The sequence below is a fragment of the Hypanus sabinus genome, chromosome 17, assembly GCF_030144855.1.
Source record: "Hypanus sabinus isolate sHypSab1 chromosome 17, sHypSab1.hap1, whole genome shotgun sequence".
NCBI lineage: Eukaryota > Metazoa > Chordata > Chondrichthyes > Myliobatiformes > Dasyatidae > Hypanus > Hypanus sabinus.
The window spans coordinates 31,695,471-31,709,100 of record NC_082722.1 but is presented as its reverse complement, the minus strand read 5'-3'; the positions used below and the strand labels follow the sequence as shown (position 1 = coordinate 31,709,100).

The 13,630-nt window shown below is 39.5% G+C and overlaps 1 protein-coding gene across 1 annotated transcript in view; it reads left to right on the top strand.

The window, feature by feature from the left end:
- The window catches only part of nfatc3a (nuclear factor of activated T cells 3a), a 176,429-nt gene that overhangs the window by 63,149 nt on the left and 99,650 nt on the right, over positions 1-13,630 (top strand). The gene's annotated exons all lie outside the window — the stretch shown is intronic.

Below are 13,630 nucleotides of genomic sequence, written 5' to 3'. Positions count from 1 at the left end.
TGGCGAAGCATGTTATTGTGGATTGAAGATTTATTATCTGGATATTTGTTATATGGAATTTTTTTCACGGGCTGGGTGAATGTATCTAGAGGGGTGCCCTGAGGGTAATTTCTTGGCTGTCAATAATGACTTGGCGTAGGGTGCACGTAAGGTACCAAGATTTCACAACGACATGGTAATAGGTGTGAAAGCACATTGTGATGAGGATACTTGAAATCTAATGGGATTGATAGGTTGATAAAGTGAGTAAAGACTTGTCAGATGGAGCTTAATGTGGAAAAGTATGAGGTAATCCATTTCAGTAAGAGAAATCTAAAGCTAAACTATTAGCTATACATAGAAAGATTGCAGATGAAAGAAGTGCAGAGGAATTTGGATGTTCTTGTGCATGAACTACAAACTTCCAAGCAGGTACAGGACATGATTAGGAGAGCAAATAGCATATTGGTTTTTATAGCTAAAGAGCTGGAGTTTAGTAAAGGGAAACATTGTTACAGTTCTCCAGGAAATAAATGAAGTCACACATGGAGTATTATGCATAGTTTTGGTCTCCTTACTTTTTTTTTAAGAAAAGGATATGTACTGGGTTTGAAGGCAGTCCAAAGAGATTCATTAGATCAATTCTTGGATGAGAGAACTGTTCCATCAAGAACAGTTGAATATTCATATACAATGGAGGTTGAAGGTAGGAGTAATTTTATTTGAAATGTGTAAAATTCTTTGCATAGTAAGTTATATGTCAAGATGTTTTCACTAGAGTGAAAATCTTAAACAAAGGGACATAGTTACAAGGTATAGGGTGGCTATTAAACCTCACACAAACTGGGACACAAGATGATATTTGTACTGAACAGCAGTATTAACATGTTACAAGAATAAGTTTGCAATTACCTGGTTTTCTACATTAATTACTCATGAAATGTGGTCTGATCTTCATCTAAGTCACAATAATAGACCAACACAATCTGCTTAAACTATACACAAGCAATTGTACTTCTCATCAATACTGAGTACAACATTTAAACAATCACAGTCTAATTTCAAAAACTTACGTGAACCTCTGGGATAAAGCCTTCCACAAAAGCTATTTGGAGTAAGGTGTTCCAATCAAATAGATGAGATTGGAGGTGTGGGGTGTGGAGGTGCCCTACCCTATAAAATAGACTCACAAAGTTAGGTTACTGACAGAGCCTGGTCTTCTCAAGAAAGATCTGTGTGAACCATGCCTTGATCAAAACCTTAGAAGAATTGTAGAGATGCATGAAGCTGGAAAAGGCTATAAAAGCATTTCTAAAGACTTAACTGTTCATCAGTCCACTGTAAGAGAAACTGACAACAAATGGAGGAAATTCAGTACTGTTGCTACTCTCCCTAGGAGTGTGTGTCTTGCAAAGCTCACACCAAGAGCACAACATGCAATGCCGAAGGAGCTGAAAAGTAGCCAAATGCAACAGCAACGTGCAGAAATCTCTAGAACTTGCTAAAATCTTTGTTTGTGTTCACTATAAGAAAAAACACTGAACGAGAATGGTGTTCATGAGAGGACATCACAGAAGGAACCACTGCTGTCCCAAAAAAAACTTGTATGTCTCAAGTTTGCAAAAGACCATCTGGATGTTCCACAATGCTTCTGGGATAATGTTTTGTGGACAGATGAGACAAAGTAGAACTTTTTGACAGAAATGCACACTGCTATGTTTGGAAGGAAAAGGGCACTGCACACCAACACCAAAACCTCATCCCAATTGTGAAGCATGGTGGAAGGAGCATCATGGTTTAGGGCTGCTTTGGTGCCTCAGGACCTGGACAGCTTGCAATTGTTGAGGGAACTAAATTCAAAATTGCATCAAGTCATTTAACAGGAGAATGGCTCTTCATGCAAGGTATCCCAGAAATACTGATGAACTAAAACAACTTTGTATGGAGGAATGGTCTAACATTCCTTCTCACCATTGCGCAAGTCTGATCAGCAGCTATAGGAAACGTTTGGTGGAGGTTATTGCTGCTAAAAGAGATTCTACCAGTTATTAACTACAAGGGTTCACATACTTTATTCACTTGAACTGTGAATGATTAAATGTGTTCAATAAAGACATGAGAAGTGCAATTGTTTGTGTGTTATTAGTTTAGGCCGGGGGTCGGCAACCCGCGGCTCCGGAGCCACATGTGGCTCTTTTACGTCTGTGCTGCGGCTCCCTGTTGCTTTGGGAAATAATTGGTTGTGGCAACCCTTTTCCTGGCACATCCGAACCGACTCACAATTAGATAGCCTACGGGGTTTTGCAAGCACAGAGCTTTGGAGCCTCTGCGCCATGGGGGGGGGGGGGCAGGTTGAGGGAGGCTTAAAAGTGAGGCTGAAGATTTCGAATAAAGTTTTTTCCTTCGACTGCAGTTACCGACTCCGTGTCGTAATTTTAGCGCTGCGTGTAGCACACCGCTACATGGTCAGTATTTAATTAAAATGTATTTTATGTTAGTTTGTTAGTTTTTGAAATGTAAATCTAAATTTGAAGATTATGGTGATCTTGTACAATCTAAATAAGACGTCGTGGCGACCCATTTCCTGACACATCCGAACCGGCTCACAATTAGCCAGCGTTCAGGCTAAGGGAGATAGCCTACGGGGGTTTGTGAGTACGTGTCTTTTGCAGCATCCGCGCCCATGGGGGGCGGGTTGAGGGAGGCTTAAAAGCAAGGCTGTTTAGTTCGAATAAAGCTATCTTTGACTGCAGTTTACTGACTGCGTGTAGCAACCGCTACAACGTGTTTTTATCGCTGGCTGTCCAGAGGGGAGGTGCTGAAACGCTTTGTCGCGTGTCTGGAAGAAGTGAAAACTTTCCTGGGCAGCAAAGGGCTCACCTTTCCTGAGCTGGAACAGCCAGAGTGGCTGGAAAAGCTACACTTCATGGTAGACATAACAGCGCACCTGAACACGCTGAACACAGCTCTTCAACGGGGTAAGGACGTACAGCCCTGCACATGTTGGAGGATGTTTTGGCATTCGAGCGCAAGTTGACGTTGCTTGCCAGAGATTTACAGAAAGGCACATTGTCTCACTTCCCCAATTTGAGAGAGTTCAAAAAAGGTCACGACATGATAAATTCGGAGTATTTACATTGGGCAATCATCGCAATGCAAACATCGTTTGGGAAACGCTTCTGTGAGTTCAGAGAGGAAAAAAACACATTATCCTTCCTGGTCACTCCCCTAAGCATCGATCCATCCCTACTGAATACGACTGCATTGTCAGGTGTGAGTCAACCTGAACAAGGATGATAAATATTTTAATTGCCTATTATTTTACGTATATTCATATGCTTTCATTGTTCAGTGAAATAGTCCTTTTATTTTTCAGGTTGACAGCTGGCTGACGTTATTTTTGGTTTGCTGCTGGCGGCAAATTTAAGTTTGGCGTTTTTCATAAATACAAGAAGGACTCAAATAGACGTTGAGTATTTTACTTAAAAGTAACCTTCAACCCAATGTCTTTTTTTCGGAGGTCAACATGTTTTTGTTGCATGCAGAAATGTAATTTCGTTTTCTCTGCAGGAGTTCATCAATTTCATAAATGCAACACATTATAGTTTGTTTATACATAGCATAAAGGCAAAACAAAACGTTGTATGCAGTGTTATTTCATTTTAAATGTCAAACGGGTTTTGCGGCTCCCAGTGTTTTCTTTTCTGTGGGAAACGGGTCCAAGTGGCTCTTTCAGTGGTAAAGGTTGCTGACCCCTGGTTTAGGCGGATTGTGTTTGTCTATCATTGTGATTTAGATGAATATCAGACTATATTTTATGAGTAGTTAATGCAGAAAACCGGGTAATTCCAAAAGATTCACATACTTTCTCTGTCACCATATACAACCCTGAGATTTATTTTTTGTGGGTATACTCAACAAATGCAATGACCAGAATAGAATCAATGAAAGACTGCACCAACAGGACAAATAACCAGTGTGCAAAAACAAAAAGCCAAAATAAAGCAATAAGTATCGAGAACATGAGATGAAGAGCCCTTAAAAGTAAGTCTATAGGTTGTGGGAACAGTTCAGTGTTGGGTCATGAAGTTGAGTAAAGTTATCCCCTCTGGAGCCTGATAATTGAGGGGTAATATCTGTTCTTGAGCCTGGTGGTATAACCTCTGAGGTATTTACCATAAATTTTGCTGAGACAAATATTTATAATAAGTCATTCATTTCTTAAATTAAGCCTGAAATCCCTCAGCAACCCCCCCCCCCCCCCCGCTACTGAGCGCTCCCAGTATCTTTTATCTTTTAATCTTCTATCAATAAAGATCTTTTATCTTTATTGCCCCCTTAGAAACTCCCACCACTTTTTGGGGAGGGGAGTGGTATATCACCCACTTTGGGAATCACTGTTTTGCACTGTTCTAACACTTCCCACGTGGTAGGACTAATGTTCTGATTTATGTATATTTCAACACAAGTATTACAAGAAAGGCTGATGAGTTTGTGCATGGGTCAGCATGTGGAATTAAGACATTAGTGTGACTTGGTGGGGTAGGACTAGTAGCTCGATATTCCAAGGTTTCATTATTTGGATATGATAGAGCAGGAAAGATAACAGGGCTAAGGTTTGCATTATTAATAGGGAAAATTCATGGCATTGCTCAGGCAGGAAAACTCATTCATTGAAACTGTATAAATTGAACTGAGAAATCAGAAGTGAAATTTTAAGAGTACAAAATTTGTATGTGCTTTTCAGTATAAAAGGCAAGCATAATAGGTTTAGAGAATCTTTAAAGAGATGTTTTGGCACCGGTTAAGAAAAAGGAGAAGTTGCACAGCAGGTATAGTCAGGAAAGGGGCAAGTGAGGTACTTGAGTACAGGTGTCCCCCGTTCGAACGTTTGCTTTACGACACCTCACTGTTACGAAAGACCAACATTAGTTACCTGTTTCTGTGAACAGAAAGTGTTTTCATTGTTACGAAAAAAGGCAGCGCGCACCTGGAGCAGCCAAGCTCCTCCTCTGGAACTGCATTCTTGCTGGCATTGCTTAAACATGTGCCTGTGAGCTTCTGTGCTTTATGTTGATTTATTTTGTGCATCCGTTAGCAAGATGAATTCTAAGGTATCGGAAAAGCCTAAAAGAGTGCGTAAGGGTGTTACACTTAGCGTAAAACTAGACATAAATTAAGCGTTTTGATTGTGGTGAACAAAGTAAGGACATAGTGAGTTTGGCTGAGGAGGCTGGGTTTGTGGAAGTCGACGAAGATGATGTTGAAGAGGTTTTGGCATCCCATGACCAAGAACTGACAGATGAAGAGCTGATGCAATTGCAAGAGGAAAGGATAGCAATCGAAACTGAACGCAGTAGCAAACGGCCTGAAAGTGAAGTCGTCCAGGAACTGAACATGAAGTAATTACGTGAGATTTTCGCTGCAATTGACAATGCTGCAATGATTGCAGAAAACTATAACTTTAACTTTGAAAGGGTGCGTAGGTTTAGGGCGTATTTGCAGGATGGTTTGAGTGCTTACAAAGAACTGTATGATAGAAAAATGCGTGAGGCTAAGCAGTCAAGCATACCGTCATTTTTCAAGCCTTCCACTTCAGCCACAGAAGAGTATGAACCTTGACCTTTGACATTGAGGCAGGCAAACACAGAAGAAGGTGACCTGCCTGCCCTGGTGGAAACAGATGACAATGAGATGACACCCCAGCCTCCTCTACCTCCCACCACCCCAACCTCTGACTCAGCCTAACACACCATCATCAGTGTGCTCGCTGTCTTCGTGATTCTGGTAAGTGAAACTACATTGTACGTACATTATTTCTACTTTATATAGGCTGTGTATTTTTATGTTATTTGGTATGATTTGGCAGCTTCATAGCTTAAGGGTTACTGGAGAGAGTGTTTCTGCCGAGAGCGCTTGTGCCGAGTGTTTCTGCCAAGAGCGCTTGCGCCAAGTGTTTCTGCCAAGAGCATTTGCGTGAGATTTTTGCTACGGTGGACAGAGCTGCGATGATTGCAGAAAAGTATTTCTACTTTACATAGGCTGTGTATTTATCATATCATTCCTGCTTTTAATGTATGTTACTATTATTTTAGGTTTTCTGTGTTATTTGGTGGGTTATTTTTTGGGTCTGCAAATGCTCATAAATTTTCCCATATAAATGTTAATTGCTTCTTCACTTTATGACATTCTGGGTTTCAAACTGTTTCATAGGAACACTCTACCTTCAGCTAGCAGGAGAAACCTGTATAAGAAATGAAAGAGAACATTTGGAGGGAAATCAGGAGGGCTAAAAGAAGGCATGAGTTTGCTCTAGCAGACAAGGTGAAGGCAAATCCTAAAGGCTTCTACAGATATATTAAGAACAATAGGATAGTAAGGAATAAAATTAGTCCTCTGGAAGATCAGAGTGGTCTGTGAAAGATCTATGTATGCATGGAACCAAAAGAGATGTGGGAGATCTTGAATGGCATTTTGGATCTGTATTTACTTGGGACATGCACGGTCTATAGAGGTGAGGCAAAACAGCACTGAACCCATGGACCATATATATATTACAGAGGAGAAGGTGTTTGCTGTCTTAAGGCAAATTAGGGTGGATACACCCCCAGGACCTGACAAGGTGTTCCACTGGACCCTGTGCGAGGTTAGTGGGCCAGTGTGAAAATTGCAGGGTCCCTAGCAGAGATATTTAAAATGTCCTTAGCCATGGGTGAAGTGCCAGAGGATTGAAGGATAGCTAACATTCTTCCATTGCTTAAGAAAGGCTATAAGAATAAGACAGGAAATTATAGGCTGGTGAGCTTGACGCCAGTAGTGGGAAAGTTCTTGGAAGGTATTCTAAGGGACTGGATATATAAGTATTTGGATAGACGGGACTGATTAGAGATAGTCAATGTGGCTTTGTGCATGGCATGGCAGGTCGTGTCCAACCATTGTTGTACAGATTTTTTTGAGCAAGTTGCTAGGAAAATTGACAAAGGCAAAGCAGCGGATGTTGTCTACATAGTAAGGTCTTTGATAAGGTCCTGCATGGGAGATTGGACAAAAATGTTCAGTGGCTCGGCATTAAAGATCACGTAGTAAGTTGGATTAGACATTGGCTTTGTGGAAAAGCCAGAGAGTGGTAGTAGATGGTTTCCTCTTTGATTGAAGGGCTGTGTCTAGTGATGTGTAGGGAAAGGGTGCTGGGTCTGTTGGTTATTTGTTATTTGTATCAACAATCTGGATCATCAAATTTGTGGATGACACCAAGATTGGGTGTAGTTGACCGCATGAAACTCTATCAAAGCTTGCAGCAGGACCTGGACCAGCTGGAAAATGGGCTGAAGAATTGCAGATAGAATTTAATGCAGAAAAGTGTGCTGTATTGCACTTTGGGAGGACAAACCAGGGTAGGACTTGCATGGTGAGCAGTAGAGCACTGAGGAATTTGTTGAACAGAAGGGTTAGGGAATACAGATTCATAAATTCCTTGAAAGTAGCATCACAGGTACTGTAGATAGAGTCTTAGAGAGAGCTTTTGGTACATTGGCCTTCATTAATCAAAATATTGAGTACAAGAGTTGGGACCTTAAGTTGAAGTTGTACAAGATATTGCTGAAGCCAAATTTGAGTATTGTCTGTAGTTCTGGTCATCTAATTACAGGGAAGATGTCAATAAGATTGAAAGAATGTAGAGAAAATTTACAAGGATATTGCTGGGACGTGAGGATCTGAGTCATGGGGAAAGGTTGAATTGGTTGGGACCTTATTTCCCAGAGCACAGAAAAATGAGAAGAGATTTAATAGAGGTACATAAAACTATAAGGGGTACAGATAGGGTAAATGCAAGCTTTTTTTCTGTAAGATTGGGTGAGACGAGAACTAGAGGTTATAGGTTAATGGTGAAATGTTTATGGGGAGCATAAGAGAGATTTTCACTCAGTGATGAGAGTGTGGAACAAGCTGCCAAGGAAGTGGTGGATGTAGGTTTGATGCAACATTTAAGAGAAATTTTGGATGGGTGTTCAATGGAGGGCTATGGTCCAGATGCACGTTGATAGGACTAGGCAGGATAATAGTTCAGCATGGACTAGATGGGCTGAAGGGCAAGTTTCTGTGCTATAGTGTTCTATGACTTAATGACACTTCATTTTACATGAAGACTGGAAAAATAGCTGGAGTTATGAAAGGCCTATTCTCCAGAACTGTTTGCACCTCCTAGCCAAGCTGTTCTGGTATAAGGACATCACTATCAAAAGCCAGATATTATGTGAAATTGCTAAATATGTCTTGGTCCCAAAAAGCAGGACAAATCCAATCCAGTTAATTGTTTCCCAATGATTCTACTCTCAGTGATCAGCAAAGTAGGGGAAGTTGTAGTCAACAGTGCTTTCACAGATCACTCCCTCACCAGTAAACCATTAGAAAGCACCCTATTTTGGGTTTTGCTAGAACTGCTGAGTACTATCATTCATGTTGGATCAGAGAATTGCAATCCAGAGGTGAGGCTTCTGTGACCCTAATGTTAAAGCAACATTTGACTGAGTGTAGCAACAGGTGCTGCATCAAAGGAAAACATTCCTGTGGCTTGAGTTGTACATCGCACAAGTCAAGGTGATTGTGATTGTTGGAGGTCAGTTAACCCAGCCCCTAGACAACACTGCTGGAATTTATAATGGGCATATACCAAGGACTAAACATCTTCAGATGCATTACCAATTACAGTGGCATGCAAAAGTTTGGCCACCCCTGGTCAAAATTTCTGTTACTGTGAATAGTTAAGTGAGTAGACGCTGAACTGATCTCCAAAAGTCATAAAGTTAAAGATGAAACATTCTTTTCAACATTTTAAGCAAGATTAGTGTATTATTTTTGTTTGGTACAATTTTACAGTGGGGGGGGGAAAGGAAAGGAGCATCATGCAAAAGTTTGGGCACCCCAAGAGATTTGAGCTCTCAGATAATTTTTACCAAGTTCTCAGACCTTAATGAGCTTGTTAGGGCTTTGGCTTGGTCACAATCATCGTTAGGAAAGGCCAGGTGATGCAAATTTCAAAGCTTTATAAATACACTGACTCCTCAAACCTTGTCCCAACAATCAGCAGCCACGGGCTCCTCTAAGCAGCTGCCTAGTACTCTGAAAATTAAAATAAATGATGCCCACAAAGCAGGAGAAGGCTATAAGAAGATAGCAAAGCGTTTTCAGTTAGCTGTTTCCTCAGTTTGTAATGTAATTCCTAAACACACCTCAAAATCCACAATGGACTACCTCAAGAGGCGCAAACTGAAGGTTTTGCCATGGCCCTCACGGTCACCCAATCTAAACATCATTGAAAATCTGTGGATAGACCTCAAAAGAGCATGTAAGACGGCCCAAGAATCTCACAGAACTAGAAGCCTTTTGCAAGGAAGACTGGGCAAAAATCCCCCAAACAAGAATTGAACGACTCTTAGCTGACTATAGAAAGCATTTACAAGCTGTGATATTTGCCAAAGGGGGTGTTATGAAGTACTGTCCATGCAGGGTGCCCAAACTTTTGCTTCAGGCCCTTTTCCTTTTTTGTTATTTTGAAACTGTAAAAGATGGAAATTTTAAAAAAAGTAATCTTTCTTATTGAAGAAATGTGTCATCTTTAACTTCATGCCTTTTGGAAATCAGGTCATCTTTTACTCACTAAGCTATTCACAGTTACAGAAATTTTGAGCAGGGTTCCCAAACTTTTCAATGTCACTGTATCTTCCATCTGTCATAAAGTCCAAACGAGGGATTTTGACTGATGAATGCACAATATTCATTTCTGTTTGCAGCTCCTCAGCACATTAAACAACATATGCCCAATAGCAGTGGGGAATAGGGAATTACTTTCAAACTCTTGATCTTCAGTGACATTATCATCACTGAAACACCATCCCATCATCATTGTCCTTAGGGTCATCACTGAGCAGAAACTGGACCAGCTACATAAATATCCTGATCAGAACCACAAGTGTGTATCATGAAGTGACTGGTTTACCTCACTCTCGCTCTCTCTCTTTCTCACGCCCCCTTCCTATTTGACTATTAATCAGTTTCCAGTTACCTTCCCAATCCTTGCTGGTGTTACTTTGAGTGTCCTAGTTCCAGCAACCTCATTTGCTGCATTTCTACCCAGTTCCTCGGGATATTCTCCCCTCCCAATAAGAGATCTGCTGCGTTATACATTATATTGCTTTGTTACATTTGTTCTGACAGTGCAACCATCCCTCTCTAGCAGAATGTGCTTTTGGTACAAGTTTCCTGTTTTTCTTAGTTTAGTTCTGTGAGTTCTGTTTGTTTAATTCACATTCCATCTCTTGATGCATTTTTGAACACCATTCAAAGAAACTTAATATATGCAAATAAGCAATTATTTGTATGTAAACTATTATCGCCTCCCTCTTGTGTCCTTCCTCTTTCATTTTCTCCAGTGTCCACCCTATCTCCTATCAGATTCCTTCTTCAGTCCTTTTCTTTCTGCATATCACCTTCCAGCTTGTACTTCTTCCCCTCCCCACACTTTCTTATTCTGGATTCTTCCCCTTCCTTTTCAGTTCTGATGAAAGCTCTCAGCCCGAAACATCAAATATTTATTCCTTTCCATAGATGCTATCTGACCTGCTGAGTTCCTCCAACACTTTGTGTGTGTGTTGCTCGGAGTTCTGGCATCTGCTGATTTTCTCTTGTTTGTGATTAGTAGATGCCTGAATGTTTACTGCATTTCATTGTGCCGAAAGAACATCATTATTATTAATCAATGTAAATTGTTGAACAGTTGAATTAATCGAAAACTGACTTTGAACTGGAGGAGGTCAAGGTAAGAATGCATTGGTATAGCTCATTTTGTTAACATTAGGAAAGAGCTTTGGAGTTTGTTTCTTTAAAATGTCATCACTGTTGTGCTGCCAGGTAAAATTTATTTATTTAATGGTACAGCATGTAGTAGTCCCTTTCAGCCCTTCAAACCATGGTGCCCCAGCAACCCCGATGACACCAATTTAACCCTAACCTAATCATAGGAGAATTTCCAATGACCAATTAACTTACCTGGTACACGTTTGGACAGTGGGAGGAAACGAGCACCCAACCTGAGAGTCAATTTGCACAAAGCAAAGTTCTACCAACAACCGTGAGATCACCTGTTTTATTAATGTGTGGAGGATAACAATTGGAAAAGACACATGGGAGAACTCCCATGTGAGTAACAGATACCGATGTAAGAGTAGAGGCATTGTTTGGATATGTGCTGTTAACTTCAATTTCCAGTTTATGCTATGAAAATATATACAGCACAATTGCTTGGTATATTTTCAATAATCAGAAAATTTCCAGTTTCGAGCTACTAAAATGAAGTTGAAAATACAAAGGTGTGTGCGTTTGTTTACAGACTAGTTTTTGTAGTCTTTTAATGGGGAAAATGAGATTTTCTTAATCTTAAAATGCCAAACCTACTGCTCAACCCACTAAAAGTACATCATAAACAATTATAGAGCAAAAAAAAAGTTGTCTGCTATTGGCAGAACATTACAAATTGCAATTTTTCTACATCTTTTGAATAATTTATCTAAGAAATCAAAACTTGACATTCTGTGTTACTAGTTCATAATGCACAAGAATAAATTTAACTCTAGAAATGATGGCAACTTTATTTAGTTTTGTTCTGCTGGGAAAGAGCTTCATAGGAGTGCAGGGGTTGCAGATGGTGGCATTTTCACAGTTTGGGACAGTTGTAAAAGGATGGGATTGGAGGATGCAGAAGATTTGCTACTTTTAATGCTATCAATTTGTTTGGGTTAACAATGACTTGCAAAATTATTGAAACTGTATATAATTTAGTATTATTTAAAAGGTAATTAAACATTTTGAAGTAGTAAAAGCAAAGTAAAATAATTGGGGGGGGGGGGGGAACCTTGCCTTTAGTGCTAAGAAACTTGATTGAAATGATTAGGATCACCTGTCCTACACTATGTCTAATGTGATGGGGGAGAATCCCAGTAAGATTTGGCTGTTGGGTAATTTTATGTGCAATGTGTCATGCATCAGTATCTGTAATTCAGTAAGCCTTGGATTGCCATGGGTCCATGGATGTTCAGGGTTGATACAACTGTATGCCAACTATGGTCAGGAGGGTTCTCCCCATTGAAACACTATTATAGAATAGCTATTAATCCTTCCTCTTTCGGCTTTTTGTTTGTTGAACTCATAATAAAGTTAAAAATCATTTTCTAAAATTGCAGGGTTGACTGCATTTCTAAATTAATTTCAGATAAAATTATTGATTTAGTTTACAAATTTTAAATAATTTGTTTTGCAGAGTTTCGTTGTTAAATTATTGGACTTCAATAACTGTGCGTAACTCGTGCATTTACAGTGTAACTCCCACTGCTCTTCATAGTAGAATTTGTTGCAGCATGGGACAGTAGCAGTTTTAAATGAATTTTATTGAGGGCAGAGGATTGAAATAACATTGAACTGGGAAAATGGTCATACTGCAGTAGGGACTTGTTTCTCTGTGGTTGAGGTTTAACGTATCATTTTTGGGTAGGATTTTGGATTTTTACTGCCTAGAGATGCACTTTATAGTTTAGAAGCAAGCATCACTCATCTGGATGAGTTCAAAGATTCACTGTAACAGGTTGAGCAGAAATGTCCTTGTTTCAGAGAGAACCAGTTTGTTTTGTGGACATTGCACTTCTAAATTCAAAGTATGCACATTGAAACATGGTAATCAGCGATGATCTGGAGTTCAGATTCTAGCAAATCTGACTTCCCATTTCACTGTTGGTATAAATAGTGAACATTGCCCATTTGGATGGGGTTTGCCAACCTTGATTAAAACAACTGGGTTCTTTATCTTGGTTATACGTTATACTTTTAATTAACTTCTGATATTTTAACACTTTAAAATGTTATTTAAGTCTATTTGAATTGCTTTTAAATCCCTTGTTATCATGTTTGTTCTCCAGTTGCCAAAGAAAAGGTTTAAAATTAACACCGTTTTCTAATTAGAATTTTACATTGCAGAAAAAAATACTTAATGGTGTACTAGTGAAATTGATGGATTGAATGTGTTTTGATTTGATCATCCCAAATGTGCAGTCCTTTTTATGTTTGGTCTGGCAGAAGGAAGTGAATCTTTTGGACAGGAGGGTGCAAGGGAAATTAGATAGAAATACTGACGCGCTTTATTTTTCTTAATGCTTCTTGACTTGTGTTCCTTGGAATATTATTAACTTCAAAAGCTACAGTGTCTGCATCAGAACTCAAGTTTCGACCCAAACATTGACAATTCTTCCTAGCAGATGCTGCTCGACCTGCTGAAATCCTCCAGCATATTGTTGCCTCAGATGTCAGTATCTTGTGTCTCCAGTATCTGTAGTTGTCATTAAAATCTGGAACACAGTATTGAGTGAAGCACTATTAGAAACAATATTGTTCTTCAGCAGAAACATAACAGTATTAATTGCACAATCTGATGAAAAAGTGGACAAAATGGATTGAATATTACTAAGAAGTGTAATATTACAATATGGTATTTATGTTTTTCATATTGTTGCAATATTACATCATACTAATAAAAGTCAGAAATATGTTGGGGCAGAACACAATGCAGTTTGTACTTGAACAATTTCACATTTGAATGTTTGATACT